General features: G+C 47.8%; 1 pseudogene; it reads right to left on the bottom strand.

Annotated features, from left to right (window-relative positions):
* Positions 1-307: 307 nt before the first annotated feature.
* LOC136582050 (sarcoplasmic reticulum histidine-rich calcium-binding protein-like) lies at positions 308-5132 on the bottom strand (annotated as a pseudogene).
* Between the last annotated feature and the right edge of the window lie 14052 nt (positions 5133-19184).

The raw sequence follows: 19184 nt of genomic DNA, 5'->3' as shown, positions 1-19184 counted from the left end.
AGAGATCTTTTGTAAGGGCTATTCAGACCTTTTACATTAAGGGACAATACCTTCAACGCCATTTGATATATAATAGTAATGCGTTAGCAGTGCTGTGAATCGACAGTATAGATGCCCAGAAATGCAGTTTAGAATAGCATAATGTTACACTATGAGATACCTTTGAGAAAACATGAAACATTTGAGGTGCGCTTAAAGAAAAACATACAATTGAGCAGTGAGTCATACTGCGCAAACTTGGGGGAAAGTCTGCAAGAAAAGTGCTGCAAACCTGTGGTTGTCAAACGGGAATCCGCGGGAAGACTCTTTAGCTTGTGCTTCTCCACTCTTGAGGAATCTTGGGAGACGATTTGTTCTCTTGGGTCTTGTTTTGGTACGGTTGTGTTGGGGAAGGCATGTTCCATTTCTGCAGAAGCTCTATACCTTCTTCGGGTGTGACGATTACATGGGTTTTCCCGCTCTTTGTAATAATGATTTTTGTTGGAAAGCCCCATTTATATCTTATGTCGTGGTTTGATAAAGTAGATGTTACAGGGACAAGCTTCTTCCTGGCTGTTATTGTCGCTTGAGAGAGGTCGACGAAGAGTGTGATGTTCTGAAAAGGAGCTGGTAAAGCCGGCAGTTGTCTTGAGGCCCACATTAGTTGGTCTTTAATGTGGAAGAAGTGTATTTGGGCGATTGTGTCTCGTGGATAGCAGGTCGAGATGTTCTGGGCTCTTGGAAGTCTGTGTGCTCGGTCGATTGTAAGATCTATAGGAGAACATTGCGGAATAACCGCTCATATCAAGCCCTGGAGAAACTCAGTAAGCTCAGCAGGCGGGATCATTTTTGAAATGCCTCTAAACTTGATATTCTTTTGGCGATTTCTATATTCGATGTCTGCCAGTTTGTTTCGCAAGGTTTTGACTTCATCTTCCAGATTGTTATGTGAGTCCACCAATGAGTTATGGGCTGATGCGAATTCTCCCATTTTGCGCTCTGTGTGATCTACTCGGCCTCCCAGATCCTCTACCGATGCATTTATGCCGGCCAGGCTTGTGGCGATGTTTTTTTGTATTGAGGTCTGTAATGCCAGCATAGCTTCTTTCATGAACAATTCAGAGGCTGCCTGATTGATAGCTGGGATATCTTGTAGAGTCAATTCTTGCGAGAGGTCAGGATTAGAGGAGTAGCGGGCTCTCTGTTTTAATGGGCTGGATGAGTTTGATTTGTTGTTCTTTGTTGTTGCCATATTGGACAGCGAGCACCGTGGTCCCCTTTTGCTGTTTGTCCCCGTGAGAGTAGGGGGTGGAGGATCGGTGGGATTTATGCATGCCCAGCTTGAGGGGGAATTATTGGTTGTAGATGGCGGATCATCCGGGGCTCTCTCAAGGTATGTTGTATTACTGAGGTCGTGTGACTTTAAGAGAGTGTGGTGGTTTCGTGCTGTGTTTTTTGGATCTTTCAGGAATATGGATATTGGATATTTTTTTGTGGAATAGCGCTTGGATTAATTCCTGCATTAGATTCTGATTGTTTATTACATTTGTTTGTGGTTGCCTCTGAGTATAAAGATTGAGGCTTATTGCAGAGAGGAAGCACTTCATTCGTAGTGGACTTCAAGGCAGAGCAAGAGTGCCTGTGAGAGTCTATTTCTTCTGCTGTGCTTTGGAGTCCAGGACATATGAGAGCCTCATGATGTGCTTCCTTGTCACTTTGGGAAGCCTATTACTGTTCTGGTAGATTTACAGCAAACCCGGTAAGTGGCCAGATCGGGGACTCTGTGATACTGTCAGAGCGGGCAGAGGAGGTCTCCCGAGCTGCAGCCGATGAGCTGCTGAGCACTGCGGGGGGGGGGGGGGGGGGGCCCTGCTGGGAGTCTCGGGAGAGAGCTATGTGAAGCAGGAGAGGCTCCACTGCTGTGTTCCATCCGGGCTCTGTTGGAACTGGCCGGGGATACAGCTGGGGAGATAGCGGAGGTGCTGGCTGTGTCGGCTGCAGGAGGATCCTCCAGGCTCCGGTGCGCGTGGCTGGCTGTCATACCGCCGGCACCTGCAATCATCGGAGGGTCTCCGGAGGGAGTAAGGAGAAAGCTCGTCCTACCTTGAGGGGTTTAGGAAGGCTTCTGTTTCCGCGGCGGCTTGTGTCCTCTCCGGGAGAGCTGAGTGTGATATTCAGCTGCTCTTCCTCTCTTATGGAGCGCGGGAATCTTTGGCCGCCATCTTCCATCTCCTCACCCCAGCTCCGTGTAGCATAAAAGTCTGTGAGTCTCTTAGGAGGAAGTTTTTTCTCTTTCTTGGGCATGCTGCGGGTGTTAAAGAGGGCTTCCGAAGATGAGTGGGAGAATTTTGGCTTCTTTCCCCGTCACTAAATAGTCGCTTTATAGGTTAAAGGGAGAGCTGTGTTAGAGTGCGTCCATTCAGGTCTCCTTCCAGGCCACACCCCCCCCCCCCTAAACATTTTTTGAAGATACAGCTCGCTTTTGCTTAATTTGTAACAGAGCCTGGAGGCAGCCCTGTGAAAAAAAATTAGTGTCTGTTAAAGTATCAATGCTTTTTTTTTTTTTAAATAGTAATTTTTATTAATTTTTTCATAGAGAAGCATAGACATAACATTGCATATACAAAGATTTTCCATGTGGTTCTCATACAATGATAAGTAACTTATCACTCTTGGCTTATATTCAGTATTTTTAACAGAGACATGTGTATTAAGTTTATTTAATTCTTAGTAGTTGTGTTCTAGCGAGTAAAGTATAGGATATAGAGTACAGAAAAGGAAGTTTAAACCATTTTAAAACAACTTTTTTAACTCAAATTGCTGCCAATATTTCCAATTTCGATTAAATTTAGCAAGACAGTTATTGTTTTTTGCATAGATTTTCTCATAACAGTAATGGTTTGCGGTAGCATCTAAAAGATCTTTGATAGAAGGGGGGAGGTCACTCTCCATCTTTTTGCTATGGTATTTTTTGCTGATAGGAGGAAGTGACATATCCATTTCCTTTTCATCGTCGGGATTATATCACAGTCTACAAGAAGGAGAGCAAGCTGAGGCAAACGGGGTAGGCGTACACCTGAAATAGCGTGGATGGTATTAAAGACGTCCTCCCAGAAGTTTCCAATCAGGGGGTCTTCCCAAAATAGGTGGAGTAGTATCAATACTTTTGAAACATTGATAAATTCCAAAAAAAATCTTTTAAACAGAGCCTTTTGGGCCGCTGAAAAATTGGCAGCTCAGCGTGATGACATGCTGTTTTAGGAGGAGGAGGAGTAGTAATAATATCCAAGAGTGATTGACAAAGCTAATCCCCCCTTCTTTTGTGGTGATAGAGGATGCAATTTTCTCCTGTTGCAGCGAAAAGAATCATTAGGTTCCACTGCTTTCCGCCAGTGAAGAAGAGAAGTCTGGGGAAATCCAGCCTTTGTTCAGCTGCACTAAACACCATGTCTGACAAGTTGCTAGCGGCAGGGCAGGCCAGGACCTCCAGGGCGTACAGCGCAAGTTCGCGCCACGTGTCCATCTTTGACACCCAATAGTTGTGTGGAGCAGAAGCATCATGGAGGACAATGGTACGATCGGCTATGTACTCCCTCACCATCTTTTTACAGTGATCCCTCTGACTTAGCTTTGACTGGGGAGTGGTGACACAGTCTTGCTGGGGAGTCATAAAGCTGGCAAAGGCTTTGAAGAGTGCTCCCTGGCTGCACTGGACATGCTGCCTGATCCCCGCTCCTTCCCTGGCCCTCTGAACTGCGTCTTCTGCCACTAGCGCTGTCAGATGGGAACTTTAGCATCACTTTTTCCACCAGGGTCCTGTGGTATTGCATCACTCTTGTGTTGGCCAGAATGCATCTAACGCGAGGGTCACGGGAAAGGCAGACTAACATGAAGTCAGCCATGTGTGCCAGGGTACCAGTATGCAACATATCGCTGTCCTCACTAGGAAGATTACTTTCAGGATCCTCCTCCTCCACTTTAGCCCATACATGCGGAACAGATGAGAGGCAAGCAGCATGGGTACCCTCTGCAGTGTGGCCAGGTGTCTCCTCCTCGTCCTCGTCCTCCCCCTCGTCGTCCTCCTCGTCCGCCTCCTCCTCGTCCCCCTCCTCCTCCTTCTCCTTGTCCTCCTCCCCCTCATCCTTCTCCTCGTCCTCCTCCTCCTCGTCCTCCCCCTTGTCCTCCTCCTCCTCCTCGTCCTCCTCCTCCTCCTTCTCCTTGTCCTCCTCCCCCTCATCCTTCTCCTCGTCCTCGTCCTCCTCCTCGTCGTCCTCCTCCTCCTCGTCATCCTCGTCCTCCTCCTCGTCGTCCTCCTCCTCCTCCTCGTCCTCCTCCTCCTCATCATCATCCTCCTCCTCCTCGTCTTCCTCGTCCTACTGCTCCTCAATCTCCTCGTCTTCCTCGTCGTCCTCCTCCTCTTCCTCGTCCTCCTTCTCCTCCTCCTCCTCGTCTTCCTCGTCGTCCTCCTCCTCTTCCTCGTCCTCCTTCTCCTCCTCTTCCTCGTCCTCCTTCTCCTCCTCCTCCTCGTCTTCCTCGTCGTCCTCCTCCTCTTCCTTGTCCTCCTTCTCCTCCTCCTCCTCGTCTTCCTCGTCGTCCTCCTCCTCTTCCTCGTCCTCCTTCTCCTCCTCCTCCTCCTCGTCCTCCTCCTCCTCCTCGTCCTCCTCCTCCTCCTCGTCCTCCTCCTCCTCGTCCTCCTCCTCCTCCTCCTCGTTGTCCTCCTCGTCCTCCTCCTCGTCCTCGTCCTCCTCCTCCTCGTCCTCCTCCTCCTCGTCCTCCTCGTCCTCGTCCTCCTTGTCCTCCTCCTCCTCGTCCTCCTCCTCCTCGTCCTCCTCCTCGTCCTCCTCCTCCTCCTCCTCGTTGTCCTCCTCCTCGTCCTCCTCGTCCTCCTCCTCGTCCTCCTTCTCCTCGTCCTCCTCCTCCTCGTCCTCCTCCTCCTCGTCCTCCTTGTCCTCCTCCTCCTCCTCGTCCTCCTCCTCGTCCTCCTTCTCCTCCTCATCCTCCTCCTCGTCCTCCTTCTCCTCCTCATCCTCCTCCTCATCCTCCTTCTCCTCGTCCTCCTCCCCCTCATCCTCCTTCTCCTCCTCGTCCTCCTCCTCGTCCTCGTCCTCCTCCTCGTCGTCCTCCTCCTCGTCCTCCTCCTCCTCATCATCATCCTCCTCCTCCTCGTCTTCCTCGTCCTACTGCTCCTCAATCTCCTCGTCGTCCTCCTCCTCTTCCTCGTCCTCCTTCTCCTCCTCGTCTTCCTCGTCGTCCTCCTCCTCTTCCTCGTCCTTCTTCTCCTCCTCCTCGTCCTCCTCCTCCTCGTCCTCCTCCTCGTCCTCCTTGTCCTCCTCCTCCTCCTCCTCCTCCTCCTCGTCCTCCTTCTCCTCCTCGTCCTCCTCCTCATCCTCCTTCTCCTCGTCCTCCTCCCCCTCATCCTCCTTCTCCTCGTCCTCCTCCCCCTCATCCTCCTTCTCCTCCTCGTCCTCCTCCTCGTCCTCCTTCTCCTCGTTCTCCTCCCCCTCGTCCTCCTCCTCCTCGTCCTCCTCCTCCTCGTCCTCCTCCTCCTCCTCGTCCTCCTCGTCCTCCTCGTCCTCCTCCTCCTCCTCGTCCTCGTCCTCCTCGTCCTCCTCCTCCTCGTCCTCCTCCTCCTTGTCCTCCTCCTCGTCCTCCTCCTCCTTGTCCTCCTCCTCGTCCTCCTCCTCCTCGACCTCCTCCTCGTCCTCCTCCTCCTCGTCCTCCTCCTCGTCCTCCTCCTCGTCCTCCTTGTCCTCCTCCTCCTCCTCGTCCTCCTCATCGTCCTCCTCCTCGTCCTCCTTCTCGTCCTCCTCCTCGTCCTCGTCTTCCTCGTCCTCGTCCTCCTAGTGGTCCTCCTGGTCCTTCTCCTCGTCCTCCTAGTCCTCCTCGTCCTCTTCGTCCTTGTCCTCTTCGTCCTCGTCCTCTTCGTCCTCGTCCTCTTTGTCCTCGTCTTCCTCCTCCTCGTCCCCCTCATCCTTCTCGTCGTCCTCGTCGTCATCATCCTGTCACAACCGCAAAGCGTCGGCCTTTATGCGAACTTCTCAGCAGGCAAAGCAGCGGGATGGTAACGCTCTTGATTGTTGCATCACCGCTCACCATGTGGGTAGACTCCTCAAAGTTTCCGTGGACCTGGCAGATATCTGCAATCCATGCCCACTCCTCAGTAAAGAATTGCAGAGGCTGACTACCACGCCCATGTTGCAGCTGGTATTACACTATTGCTCTACGCTGCTCGTACAGCCAGGCCAACATGTGCAGCGTAGAATTCCAGTGTGTCGGTGCTCTGGCAGCTGAAACCAACGTTGCAGGTTCCTGAGGGTGGCAGCGTCTGTGATAGACTTGCGGAAATGTGCGCAGATGCGGCTCACCTTGCCGAGCAGGTCAGAGAAGTGGGGGTAGTTTTTCAGAAACCACTGAACCACCAGATTGAAGACGTGGGCCAGGCATGGCACGTTTGTAAGGCTGCCGAGCTGCAGAGCCATCACCAGGTTACGGCCGTTGTCACACACGACCATGCCCGGTTGGAGGCTCAGCGGCAAAAGCCAGAGGTCGGTCTGCTCTGTCAGACCCTGCAGAGGCCATGTGCCTCTTGTCACCTAAGCTGATTAGTTTCAGCAAGGCTTGCTGACGCTTGCCGTGCCGCACGCTACCGACTGCTGGCAACGTGCTCACACTTTTTAATTGAGATGTAGAGGTGGCAGAGGAGGAGGAGGGGGAGAGTTTAGAGGAGATGGCATAAAAAGCCGCAGATACCAGCACTGAGGTAGGACCCGCTATTCTGGGTGTGGGTAGGACGTGAGCGGTGCCAGGCTATGACTCGGTCCCAGCCTCCACCAAGTTCACCCAATGTGCCGTCAGGGAGATATAGTGGCCCTGCCCACCAGTACTAGTCCATGTTTCCGTGGTTAAGTGGACCTTCCTAGTAACAGCGTTGGTGAGGGCACGATTTATGTTGCGGGAGACGTGCTGGTGTAGGGCTGGGACGGCACACCGGGAAAAATAGTGGCAACTGGAGACCGAGTAGCGTGGGACCACCGCCGCCATCATGTTTTTGAAAGCCTCCGTTTCCACAAGCCTATATGGCAGCATCTCCAGGCTGATTAATTTGGCAATGTGCACGTTTAAAGCTTGTGCGTGCGGGTGGGTGGCGGCGTATTTGCGCTTTCGCTGAGAGACATTGCTGGATGGAGTGGAGGACGGTGGAGGTGGGGGTGTGGGTGCAGGCCGGGGGGCGCTAATGCCTGTGTCCTGGGAGGGGGATTGGATCTGTGTGGCAGGTTGGGGCATGGGGGAAGAGGCAGTGGTGTGACCCGAAGGCAATGAATGGCCTTTGTCCCACCTTGTGGGGTGCTTGGCCATCATAGGCCTACGCATGCTGGTGGTGATGAGGCTGGTAGTGGTGGCTCCCCTGCTGATCTTGGTGCGACACAGGTTGCGTACCACTGTTTGTCGGCCGTCCGCGCTCTCACTAAAAAACATCCATACCTTTGAACACCTAGCCCTCTGCACGGAGGCTTGCCGTGAGGGGGTGCTTTGGGAAACAGTTTAGGGATTCTTCACTCTGGCCCTGCCGCTACCCCTGGCCATTCCACTGCCTCTTCCAACCTGTCCTGCTGCTGCACTTGCCTTCCCCTCTGAAGCCCTGTCCTAAGTAGGCTTAGCAAACCAGGTGGGGTCAGTCACCTCATTGTCCAGCTGCTCTTCCCCGAATCCTCTGTGCGCTCCTCCCACAGACTTACTGCCCTTACTAATACCTCATTGACAGACAACTGTATCTCATCATCCTCATCCACAAAAAGCTCAAGACAGTTGCTGTAAGTCCCCAGCCTCATCACCCGGACTCCGGGAACTTTCCAAAGGTTGGGCATCGGTCACAACAAACTCCTCAGGTGAGAGAGGAACCGTTTTTTTCCCACTCATGGCAGGGACCCGAGAACAGTTCCTGGGAGTCTGCCTGCTCAATATGTCATTTTCATGGAGTGAGGAGGCTGGGAGGAAGGAGGAGCAGCAGCCAGAGGATTCAGAATTACTCCCTAGCCCGGGAGTAGTGGACTGCATAGAAGACTGGGTGGTCGATAAATTGCTGGAGGCGTTTTCTGCCATCCACAACAGGACCTGCTCGCACTGCTCTGTTTGTAATAAAAGTCTACCATGCGGAGCCGTAAATTGGGATATAAAGCTGAGGAGCTCATAAGCTTGCCTCTCTCCGAATCCCGCAGCAGCTGGCTGTGATTCACCATGCCCAGGAACTCGGATTGTGCCCACACCCTTACTTGGACGTCCTCGTCCTAGACCCTTACCCCTACTCCTCATCATGGGGGATTAAGAATAGAGCAGGGCCCAAATAAATTACCCCACTGTACAGCACTGACAACTGTGGCTTAACTAACAGCACACTGAGACTTGTAGATAGTGGAGGCTCCATGCTGTGACTTGAAATTACTATGCTGTTACCTAGGGATAATTTACCACTCGCAGAGACTTGTAGATAAAAAAGGCTATATGGATTGGGAGAAGACTCTAAAGCCAGTGGATAGTGCTGGTAACTGTGGCTGCCTCAACCCCACCAAGGAAAGGGTATTGTGAGACGCTCTGCACAGCTGCAGAGCTGAAATACTTTGCAGTGGCCCAGGAAATATTACAGTACTGTTTAGCGGTGAGACCTCTGTCTAATGCACTGCAGAAACAGAACGGTATAACTGAAGTCGTTTGCAGTAGGCCAGGAAATGTTAGTGAGCAATTTTCTGGTGAGAGCTAGTTGTAAGGCACTGCAGTCTGAGAACCCTATTACTGAAAGGCTGGGAACAGGCCTAGATGCGTAATACAAAAATTGATGCACGACCACTCCCAGCCAGCCACAACTATAATGCACACGGTCAGATGTAGCCCTAAGAAGGAGTGTTGGGGTTTTTGCACGGAGGATCAGGACTGTATAGTGTATAACTTTTCCTATAGAAGTGGCTATGTCCCTACACTCTGTGTTATGCACTGCAGACACAGAACGGTATAACTAAAGTCGTTTGCAGTAGGCTAGGAAATGTTAGAGAGCAATTTCACGGTGAGAGTTGGTTGTACGGCACTGCAGGTTGAGAATGCTATTATTAAAAGGCTGGGAAGAGGGCTAGGTGCGTAATACAAAAATTGATGCACTACTGTAGTAGACATGATGATTAGTTAGCGTAAAATATCTATTGATTTGTAATAAACTAGAAGTGTTGCACAGCTATAGTGATTTAACTCTATAGAGGCTAATGGCTGCATAATTTCATTATGGTAATTGCTGGACAATGGCATGGTGAAAGATGTTTGAGTATAAAAGTAAAAATAAAAACTATCCCGCGCCTTGGTAGAAAACCAATCTTTTTTTATTCTTATTAAAACAACGCGTTTCGACACGGCATGTGTCTTTTTCAAGTTCATGATGAACTTGAAAAAGACACATGCCGTGTCGAAACGCGTTGTTTTAATAAGAATAAAAAAAGATTGGTTTTCTGCCAAGGCGCGGGATAGTTTTTATTTTTACTTTTATACTCAGTTATCCAGCCTGACCGTACTTGCAAACACGGTGCAAGGATATCCCTGGACGCCGCTCCAGAAAGTAACATGGAGAAGCAAGAAACCTGCTGAAGGCTAATGTGGACAACAGGTGCAGAGGGGTTAACTCTTTCACCACCGGATTAACCCTTCTGGCACCGGATAAGTCCACCTCTCATTTAGCTATAAAAGCATTTTTAGACTGCAAGTGAGGCGCATTTTAAAGTACATTTTCTATGGTGAAAGATGTGTGTTTTATAACTTCAGCCTAATATAAAGCTCCACTGCATAAGGAAAGAGTTAAATCACATTCCTATACTGTGTGTTTCCCCAGCCCTACCTCCCCTACACCGAAACTCACCCCCCCACACACACACAGAAACTTCTTAAACAAAGACTGCCATATACACTGAGACCGCATGCTGAGAGGACAAAGTCCACACTACACTTGACTTGAGAGAAGGTGGGGGGAGGCGGGGAATTCTCTATGACCCAGCGAATAAGAATATGTATATGTTACTGATGTAATCTGTTGCACGCCCATAAAGGGCAGGTATTATGTGTTTCAATAAATTAGGGCTCTGAGGATTATAACTCAGAAGAGCTGGTTGAGATTCAAGGCTGATGACTTGTGTCCGATTGGTTTCTTTCATTATGTGTGCACACTATACAATTAGGAAGCTACAGAATACCCTGAAACCTGCTGGAGGAAAATATGATCCAGTTTAATTGGCGTCCCTGGGTGGGCCGAGTAGATTCTTTTTTTGATTTCTTCATTCTGGAACGATACAGAGATCAGCAGATAACACGCAGAACTCAGGGGCCCGAAAATCTACAGAACACGGTAAGATTGCTTTATGTTAATCTACCGATGTGAGCTGACTTCTAACTGTTAATCTGCCCATATCTCATCCAGAGTGATAAATCGCTGAAAGGCAGGTAATATAGTTCTTTCTACTTGGAAAAAACCACCGTGTAACCTGTCTAGGGGTATTTTGAATGCTGTGAATGTTGTGTCTGAGACGGTTAAAGATTGTGTATACAAGACCAAGAGACAGATTCTGCGAGGGTTAATGTGTAAGAAGGGCGGACTTGGCTGCATAAGCCTGAGGGAGCGCGCCCAGGGCGTATTCTCCTATGTAATAGTGCACGGTTTGCGCTACTACACTTGTAGAGCGAGGCCAGGTAAATTTAAAATAGGCATATGCACTTGTATGATCGAGCGTGTTATGTGCTCTCATACGTAAGGAGGGATACGCAGGGTTTAAAATAGGCGTATTTACCTGTATGATCGAGCGTGTTATGTTCTCATATGTAGAAAGGGATACGCGGAGAATTATAGCCGTGTTGTGTGTCTGCTGAAGGCTCCAGACACTCTTGGTCTTGATCACTGAATATAATCGTCAGTCTTTGTGTATAGTCAAAGGCCTTGTGTAAAGAATGTGCAGTGTTTGTTACTGAAGGGTTTACTGATAAGAGAGTGGGCTGATGTTAAGCCACTGAGCGTTTCCCAGTTAACCGGTCTATTCCTTTATTTTTGTGTTTATAGTGTCAACCCCTTCCCGCCCCAGGACGTACCGGTACGTCCTGGGAGCCTGGTACTTCCCGCAACAGGACGTACCGGTACGTCCTGGGGATAGCGCGATATCACATATGATCCCGTGCTATCCCACAGCGGGAGCCGTCTGTCAGTCACAGCCGGCGTCCCGCTGCAACAGCGGGGGGCCATCGGAGATGTGCCCCCCGTTGTTAACCCCTTCCCTGCCGCGATCTAAGTAGATCGCGGCAAGGAAAGAGTTTACAGAGGGACCGCACTCCCTCTGTGTCTCCAGCCGGCACTCGCGATGTCATCGTGAGAGCCCGGCCTGTCACCATGGCAACAGGACGCCAGACACTGGCGTCCTGTATTGCCTATGCCTATGATTGCTGTATAAGCGATAAGGCATGGCAGAGCAGTAGCTCTGCCATGCCTTATGACAGCGATCATAGGTATAGTGCTGCAAGTCCCTCAGAGGGACTCAAATAGTGTAAAAAAAAGACAATAAAAATGTTAAAAAAAACCCTTTTTTATGCTTTTTCTAATATTAGCATTAAAAAAAGGTAAAAAAAAAATTAAAACCCAACATATTGGGTATTGACGCGTCCATAACGACGTGTACAAAAAGTTGAACATGCTTTTTATTTTGTATGGCAAAAAGCGTAACAAAAAACGCTAAAAAACAGAGGCAAAATGCTAATTTTTAGCATTTTGCCTCCCAAAAAATGCAATAAAAGTGATCAAAAAAGCCATACATTCCCCATATTGGAACCAACAAAAATTACAGCTTGTCTCGTAAAAAATAAGCCCTTATAGAGCTCCGTACATAGAAAAATAAAAAAAGTGACAGGACTTTGAATGCAGCTATAGAGAAAAAAAAAGATTTCCAAAAAAAAGGTTTTTTATTGCAAAAAAGTGTAAAAACCTTAAAAAAATATAAGAATTTTGTTATCGTTGTAACCGTACCGACCCGCAGAAAAAATTTAGTGTGTCATTTATGCTACATGATTAACGCTGTAAATAAAAAAAAAAATCTATGGCAGAATTGATGCATTTTCTCTCCCTGTTATCATAAAAAAAATAATAAAAGTTTTACAATATAGCCTATGTACCCAAAAGTGGCACCGATAAAAACTACAGCTCGCCACGCAAAAAACCAAGCCCTTATAAGGCTGCGTCGACGGAAAAATAAAAAAGTTATGGCTTTTGAAAAATGGAGATGGAAAAATACCAAAAATCGCTTGGTCTTCAACGCCAAAATAGGCGATGCCATTAAGGGGTTAATGTGCAGGATGTTTTGGAATATGCAAAACATGTAGAAATGTTTTACAAAGAAAAGGATCAGGAAAGTTGTTGAAAGAAAGAAATGTTGTAAGACAGACTGCTGAAAGTTTTCAGAAGATAACCAGGAGGCCCAGCAGACAGAAAGGTGTTTTAGATTGCTAGGAGGTGGTATAATGTAGGAAAGGTATTCATAAGGAGAGAGTGTAGTGGGGGATGTGTATTGGCTGTATCATGAACAATGTAATGCCTTTGTGTTGACTATAGCCCATCCCTATAATGGCGGCCGCACTTGCAATGTTTTAAAACCCCCACATAGTGTGACTCTGCAGCAAGTGTGGTGAGCCCTGTCCCCATCCTGAAATTACTTCCCCCCCTCATGTGCTCACTTTCAGGGTGTGTGATGTTACTTCCAGCCATTCTAATCCGGGACAGGGCTAAGCCCCGCCCCTTCCTCCTCCAGCAGCCATCTTGCCTCACCTGGGAGATTTGTAGCCCCGCCCCTTTCTGACTCTGGTGGCCATCTTGCTGCACTTGGGAGGCCTACATTCCCCAATGCCACTGTATCCAGTGCTAACATCATGATTGTCTGATGTAAGGTCTTGTTTGACCAGAATTTGTTACACTCCAAAATGTGGCCACCTTGGATGTGTGATAAGTTCAGGGAAACAAACCTTTGTTTTTTACAAAGATGCAGCTTAGGACATAGCAGATGACTAAACTGGTTTATAGTGTATGGAAGATTGGAGTTGATGCATGGGGGACAGAGGCCAGGGACCCATGAGCAGGGGACGCCCTCTCATGGTGTGTTCCCAGGGGCTCTGTTTTCCACTGCCTGCTTCTCCAATGGATGTTCAGACAGATGATGTTACGGAAGGCTCCTACAGATGGAATAATTTCGCTATAGTCACCCAGCAAACTTTTTCACGCAATTTGATGAAGTAATTTTGGTTTTTATGTGAGAAAGAGGGACTTAATTGCTCAGAGTAGGATGTCAATTCATCTGCATTCTTTAGTATTTTTCCTTATGTCCTTGTATATTCTAGTGTCAGTCTACACTGAAGCTATAATTATACTTCGACAGGAGAGTGAAAGTTAAACGGTGAAATTCCCTGAATACTATTTTCCTGGGTGACTGTAAATTTTGCTTGCGTTGCGCCCCCTTGTGTTAAAAATGCTAACTGCGACCTGAAAAAAGAAAAAAAAGATCTAAAAGGATATTTTCGCTCAGATTTTGCTGCATACAATGTCACCTTAACCTACAAAGTGCTTGTTTTTGTGCCTCTTGGTTTCCTTTTTCAACGTTGTACTAGTTTGAACGTGACTACTCCTTTTTCAATTAAGTATTCCGGTTCAAAAGGGGGGAGGCATAGGTGATCTAGGTCATAGGTGATCTAGGTGTTGTAGATCAGCTATTGTTTTTTTTTTTTTTAAAAGGAAATAAATGATTTTGTGCTACGAGATTCTGATCCATGTGAAATAGAACATCAACACGATTATTTAGTACTGATACAGTTACTGGAACCTCTGTTGACAATGCATATGTTAAGCTTTTTGCAGATGGTACCAGGGTGAGGATTGATGACTCCACATTGGATATGCAGTGGTCACACAACAAGATGTCCTAGAAGCAGAAGCTCTGCCACCGCATGTCTCAGCACAAGAAGCGGAACTGAAGGCCCTCACTGAGGCGAGTAGAGTGGCGAAAGGTAAGACGGCAACCATTTACACTTACTCCTGGTATGCATTTGGCATAGCTCATGATTACGGCCCAACATGGAAGGCCAGACAGTTTTTTACCTTAGCAGGACAGCCAATTGAGAATGGTGCAGAGTCTCATGGAGGCCCTACTTCTACCTGACAAAGTTGAATGCTCACACCGATTCCTACACTGGAGAAGCGAGAGACGACACCCTTGCCGACAGCACAGCAAAGGCAGCAGCCCTCAAGCCGTGGAAGAAAGAAGAAAGATACTGACAGCATGAGTCAGTGGCAAAAACTTGGACATTGACAAAATTTGGACTTTGATATCCTGAAGACTTTACAGTTACAAGCCAGCAAGGAAGGAAAGGATAAATGGACTAAAATGGGAGCAACAGAAACAGGACAGCGTATGGTGAACAGTCAACAGCACTTGCCCACCACAGTTCCTGTATCCCATGATGGTCCAGCTGACGCACGGAAAGACCCACCTAGTAAAGCAGCAATGACGTCGATGCTTGAAAGAGGACGGGCGACTCTTGGGTTCTCTGTAGCTGCTGCATCATTTGTCCAGTTTAGCATGATCTATGCCATAGGTGAGTCTGGGCAGAAGTAAATTTGCCACATCACACTTGCCTAGACCACTCTACCCATTTCAGGGATTGCAAATTGACTACATTCAGCTCCCACTTGTTGTGAAGTATGGATATGTGCTTGTTGATGATGATGATGTCTTTGCAGGTTGGAGGCCTACCCTGTTACCAAGGCAAATAAGTAGGTAACCACAAAGAAGCTCATGAACGAGGTAAACTGTGAATATGGGGTACCAGAAATGATTCAGAGTCAGACAGAGGTACAAACTTCGCAGGTGAATGTAACATGTCATGTCTGCTCTGGCTGTATCCCAGGCCTTTTACACACTCTACCACCTTTAGAGTAGTGCAAAGGTGGAGAGACTTAGTGGCACGCTAAAAAGTAAGATATTTAAAATGACGCCGAAAATGGGGCTACTTTGAAAAGACTGTCATCCAATAGCCCTATTCAGTGTTAGATATGAACCCAGGGGGGATCATGTATTATCTCCCTACGAGATTGTTTGGGCTAGCCCCAAGGCGAGGTTGCTACTATCCTCAGGAGTTACAATTACAATCTGATGTGTTGACTAAGTATGTGATGTCCGTTGTTAAAGAACTAACCAAAGCCTATGCACAGGTGTTCTCTTCCAGACTCAGAGGCAGACACTGGGACACATATCTTGCAGCCTGGGGATTGGGTGTGTATCAAGAAGTTCCTCAGGAAGCACCCTCTTGAGCCCCGATTTGATGGTCCCTACCAGGTGCTTCTGACTACTGCCACAGCTGTGAAACTAGCCGAAAGATTTACATGGATCCACGCTTCGTACTGTAAGAAAGCTTCAGATCCGGGAGACCAGTCTTAGTTATGCTGTGGACATTACTCTGGTTAGGGCTAGTGAGAGAGGAGGGTGGCAACTGGAATCCTTAGTCGGAAGAATATGAGGTTATGGTTACCTTCTGGAATAACTCGTCCAACACTCAAGTAGCCGCATATTCCTTCAACTATTGTACTGTGGTCCCGTGTCTAGGCGCAAAATCCCACCGCGGACCAGATTTAGCTCAGTCCAGCTGGTTATATAACTAATATACCCGGGGAATACAATATGTTTGTGCCACTGATAATGTCTGCGGAGAAGACTGCCATTACTGGGGATCAGTGGGACGGAACACAGGAACAGACTAGTCCTATAAACCGCGAAGTGCCTTAAATAAGAAAGATAAGAGCGGGAAATCCCTAATTAGCCTTAAGAATAATAAGGACAGACGGAATTGGAAGGCTGAACTTAGTATATTGCTTGGTTTTAATATGGTTCTTACACTAACCATGGAAAAATCCAAGCCCGGGGGACGGGGGGGGGGGGGGGGACTTACAGTTTGGGGACATACCGGTACGGGAGGACAGATCCCTTAGGGAAGTTTAAAATAAGGGATATGGGAGATGCACCCAAATGGAGGCCTTCACTTAGTCCCGTGCCCATAAGTAACCCCCTCCGCCGTAAGATGAAGACCTTGACGAACATGATGATCATAGCCAACCCTACCTTTGAGGACACCTTGACAGTAGAGACTGGCTACTCTGACCAAAATTCCTGGTTAGAGTTGATGAGGTACAACGCTAACAAGAGCAACAAGTCTAACTGTTGCGTGTGCGGTAGTGCATGACCACACTCGGGGATGGTCCCCATAAATCTCCCTGTAGATGCTGAAGAGTGTTTCCTTAGTTTCTTCGTGAACATTTCCGCTAATTACACTGCTTGTGAGAAGTGTAAAAAGGAATACTCTATAACTACTTAAAGGGGTTGTCTCGCGAAAGCAAGTGGGGTTAAGTACTTCTGTATGGCCATATTAATGCACTTTGTAATATACATCGTGCATTAATTATGAGCCATACAGAAGTTATTCACTTACCTGCTCCGTTGCTGGCGTCCCCGTCTCCATGGCTCCGTCTAATTTCGGTGTCTTCTTGCTTTTTTAGACACGCTTGCGCAGATGGGTCTTCTCCCTTCGGTTCGGCTCGGCACCATCGGCGTTTTGGCTCCGCCCCCTTGTACGCGTCATCACGTAGCTCCGCCCCGTCACATGTGCCGATTCCAGCCAATCAGGAGGCTGGAATTGGCACGTGTGACGGGGCGGAGCTACGCGATGACGCGTACAAGGGGGCGGAGCCAAAACGCCGATGGTGCCGAGCCGAAGGGAGAAGACCCATCTGCGCAAGCGCGTCTAAAAAAGCAAGAAGACACCGAAATTAGACGGAGCCATGGAGACGGGGACGCCAGCAACGGAGCAGGTAAGTGAATAACTTCTGTATGGCTCATAATTAATGCATGATGTATATTACAAAGTGCATTAATATGGCCATACAGAAGTACTTACCCCCACTTGCTTTTGCGAGACAACCCCTTTAAGTGTTTTGCACCAGAGAGAGTATTACTGACCACCCTGGAAACTACACCTGCCATGCAAATGGGCAGGGTGGAGGGAGATTTTGTTGGGGAACTCACTAACGGGTATTGCTCCTCCTACGGTACGATAGGAGGGGAATGGATGCAGAATCAGGTCCAGTCCTTAGGAGACGTTTACTGGCTTTGGGGAGACATGAGGTGGAGGACCCGCCTGGAAGGTAATTGGGCAGAGTGTGTGCCTTAGCAAAGCCCTTATGCTCCTCCACATCCTGTCAGACAGCATTGAGGATAATGAGGTTACCCCCAATAGTTACTTTATCTCGATCCAACTCTGTCTGTGTTCTGTGGTTATCCTGTCATGTTGGTCTATCCTTGTTTTCTGCATAGGTACAGCTGTTCATTCCAGTCTTGTCACTAGGCAGTGTAGGGTCAGAGTTGGCGGCCTGGACCTGTCCACCTTCAGGGCTATCTCCAGGAGGGACATTGGTGTGGGTGAAGATCAGGGAGTCCCACGCCGTGCATACCTGTGCACACTACTAGTATTGTAACATTACACTAGAGTGAGAAGAGAGACTCCTGGTGGTAGTTTTGATCTACACGTGTACATTGACGTCATAGGACAGCCAAGGGGGGTACCTGACGAGTTTTAAAAATTAGAGACCAAGTTAAAGCTACATTTGAGTCAATTTTTCTGATCATTATGGTAAATAAAATGTTGACTGAATTAATTATGTTTATTATAATTAGCAGCAGTTTATACATTATACAAGAGATGCCTTATAGGGACTAGTCGACCAATAGGACCTACCTCGACTGTGACTTTTCAAAATAGAATGGCCTTAGGTACGATTTTAGCTAAAAAGGGGAGTGTCTGTAAGATGATAGGGGAGACTTGTTGTACCTACATCCCAGACAACTTGTGACCCGTGGGTAAAGACACAGTTGCCATTAAGAAGCTGACCGCACTAACTAAAAAGAGCTAACCTTTAGGATCAGTACTTTCCATGGATGAGCGGGTGGCAAAGGATCCTGGCTCAGACAGTCATCCCTGTTGTATGTGCACTGATTATGTTTTCCGTTCTAGTCTGCTGTGTTATCCCGTGTCAGAGAGACCTGTGAAACTGATGCTGGAAAAGCCGCCCCAACAATAAGTTTGCTGGATGCATCCCCAGAAGGAGTGGACAAGTCCTACACCCCCTTGAAGACCCTAAATCAAACCTTCAACGACCTCCAGTTATAGGCTCACGCGCAGAGAACTGTGAAAATTTGACGGGAAGGGTTAGAGGATAGACATTTTAAGGGGGGACTGTAGTAGACATGATGATTACTTAGCGTAAAATGTCTATTGATTTGTAATAAACTAGAAGTATTGCGCAGCTGTAGTGATTTAACTCTATAGAGGCTAATGGCTGCATAATTTCATTATGGTAATTGCTGGACAATGGCATGGTGAAAGATGTGTGTTTTATAACTTCAGCCTAATATAAAGCTCTACTGCATAGGGAAAAAGTTAAATCACATTCCTATACTGTGTGTTTCCCCCAGCTCTACCTCCCCTACACCGAAATGCCCCCCCCCCCCCCCCCACACACAGAAACTTCTTAAACAAAGTCCACACTACACTGTGTGAGGGTATATATATATATATTGCCATATGTTTTTTTTTATGTTTTATACCTATATGCAAGTTTTATTCAATTCCAAATGAAAAAAACTTATATGTCGCCTTACATCAGATATTCCAAGAGGCTTTGCAAGGCTGAGAGAGATGTTCTAGAAATTCAGAGAAAACCACGGAACCAGACACAAGGATGCATGTACTTGGCCGTTTTCCCAGAAGTGCCGTATCAAGATGTTCAACCATGTACATAATTTTCACTGTGCCAGGCCGGAAATCCGGACTTCTTAGAATTGAGTGGGTGATTCTTTGCACTGGAGTTAATTGAATACGTGATTTTCTGTACGTAAGCCAGAGGTGCCAGTATCAAGATAATGACTGTTATATGATTTTCACTGTCTCAGTCCGCAAATCCGGACTTCCCATATGTGGTTATGAGCCCATCACCCCTTGTTGGGGAGGGGACAAAGGGTATAAGATCTCATGTAATCTGTAATAAAGCACGTCGGCAAAGCGCAGCCATGTCCCGTGTGAGGAATGATACCAGATCCCTGTGTGGT

This window comes from Eleutherodactylus coqui, chromosome 1 (genome assembly GCF_035609145.1).
Source record: "Eleutherodactylus coqui strain aEleCoq1 chromosome 1, aEleCoq1.hap1, whole genome shotgun sequence".
In the NCBI taxonomy this organism is placed as follows: Eukaryota; Metazoa; Chordata; class Amphibia; order Anura; family Eleutherodactylidae; genus Eleutherodactylus; species Eleutherodactylus coqui.
This window is presented reverse-complemented; position numbering and strand designations above follow the sequence as displayed.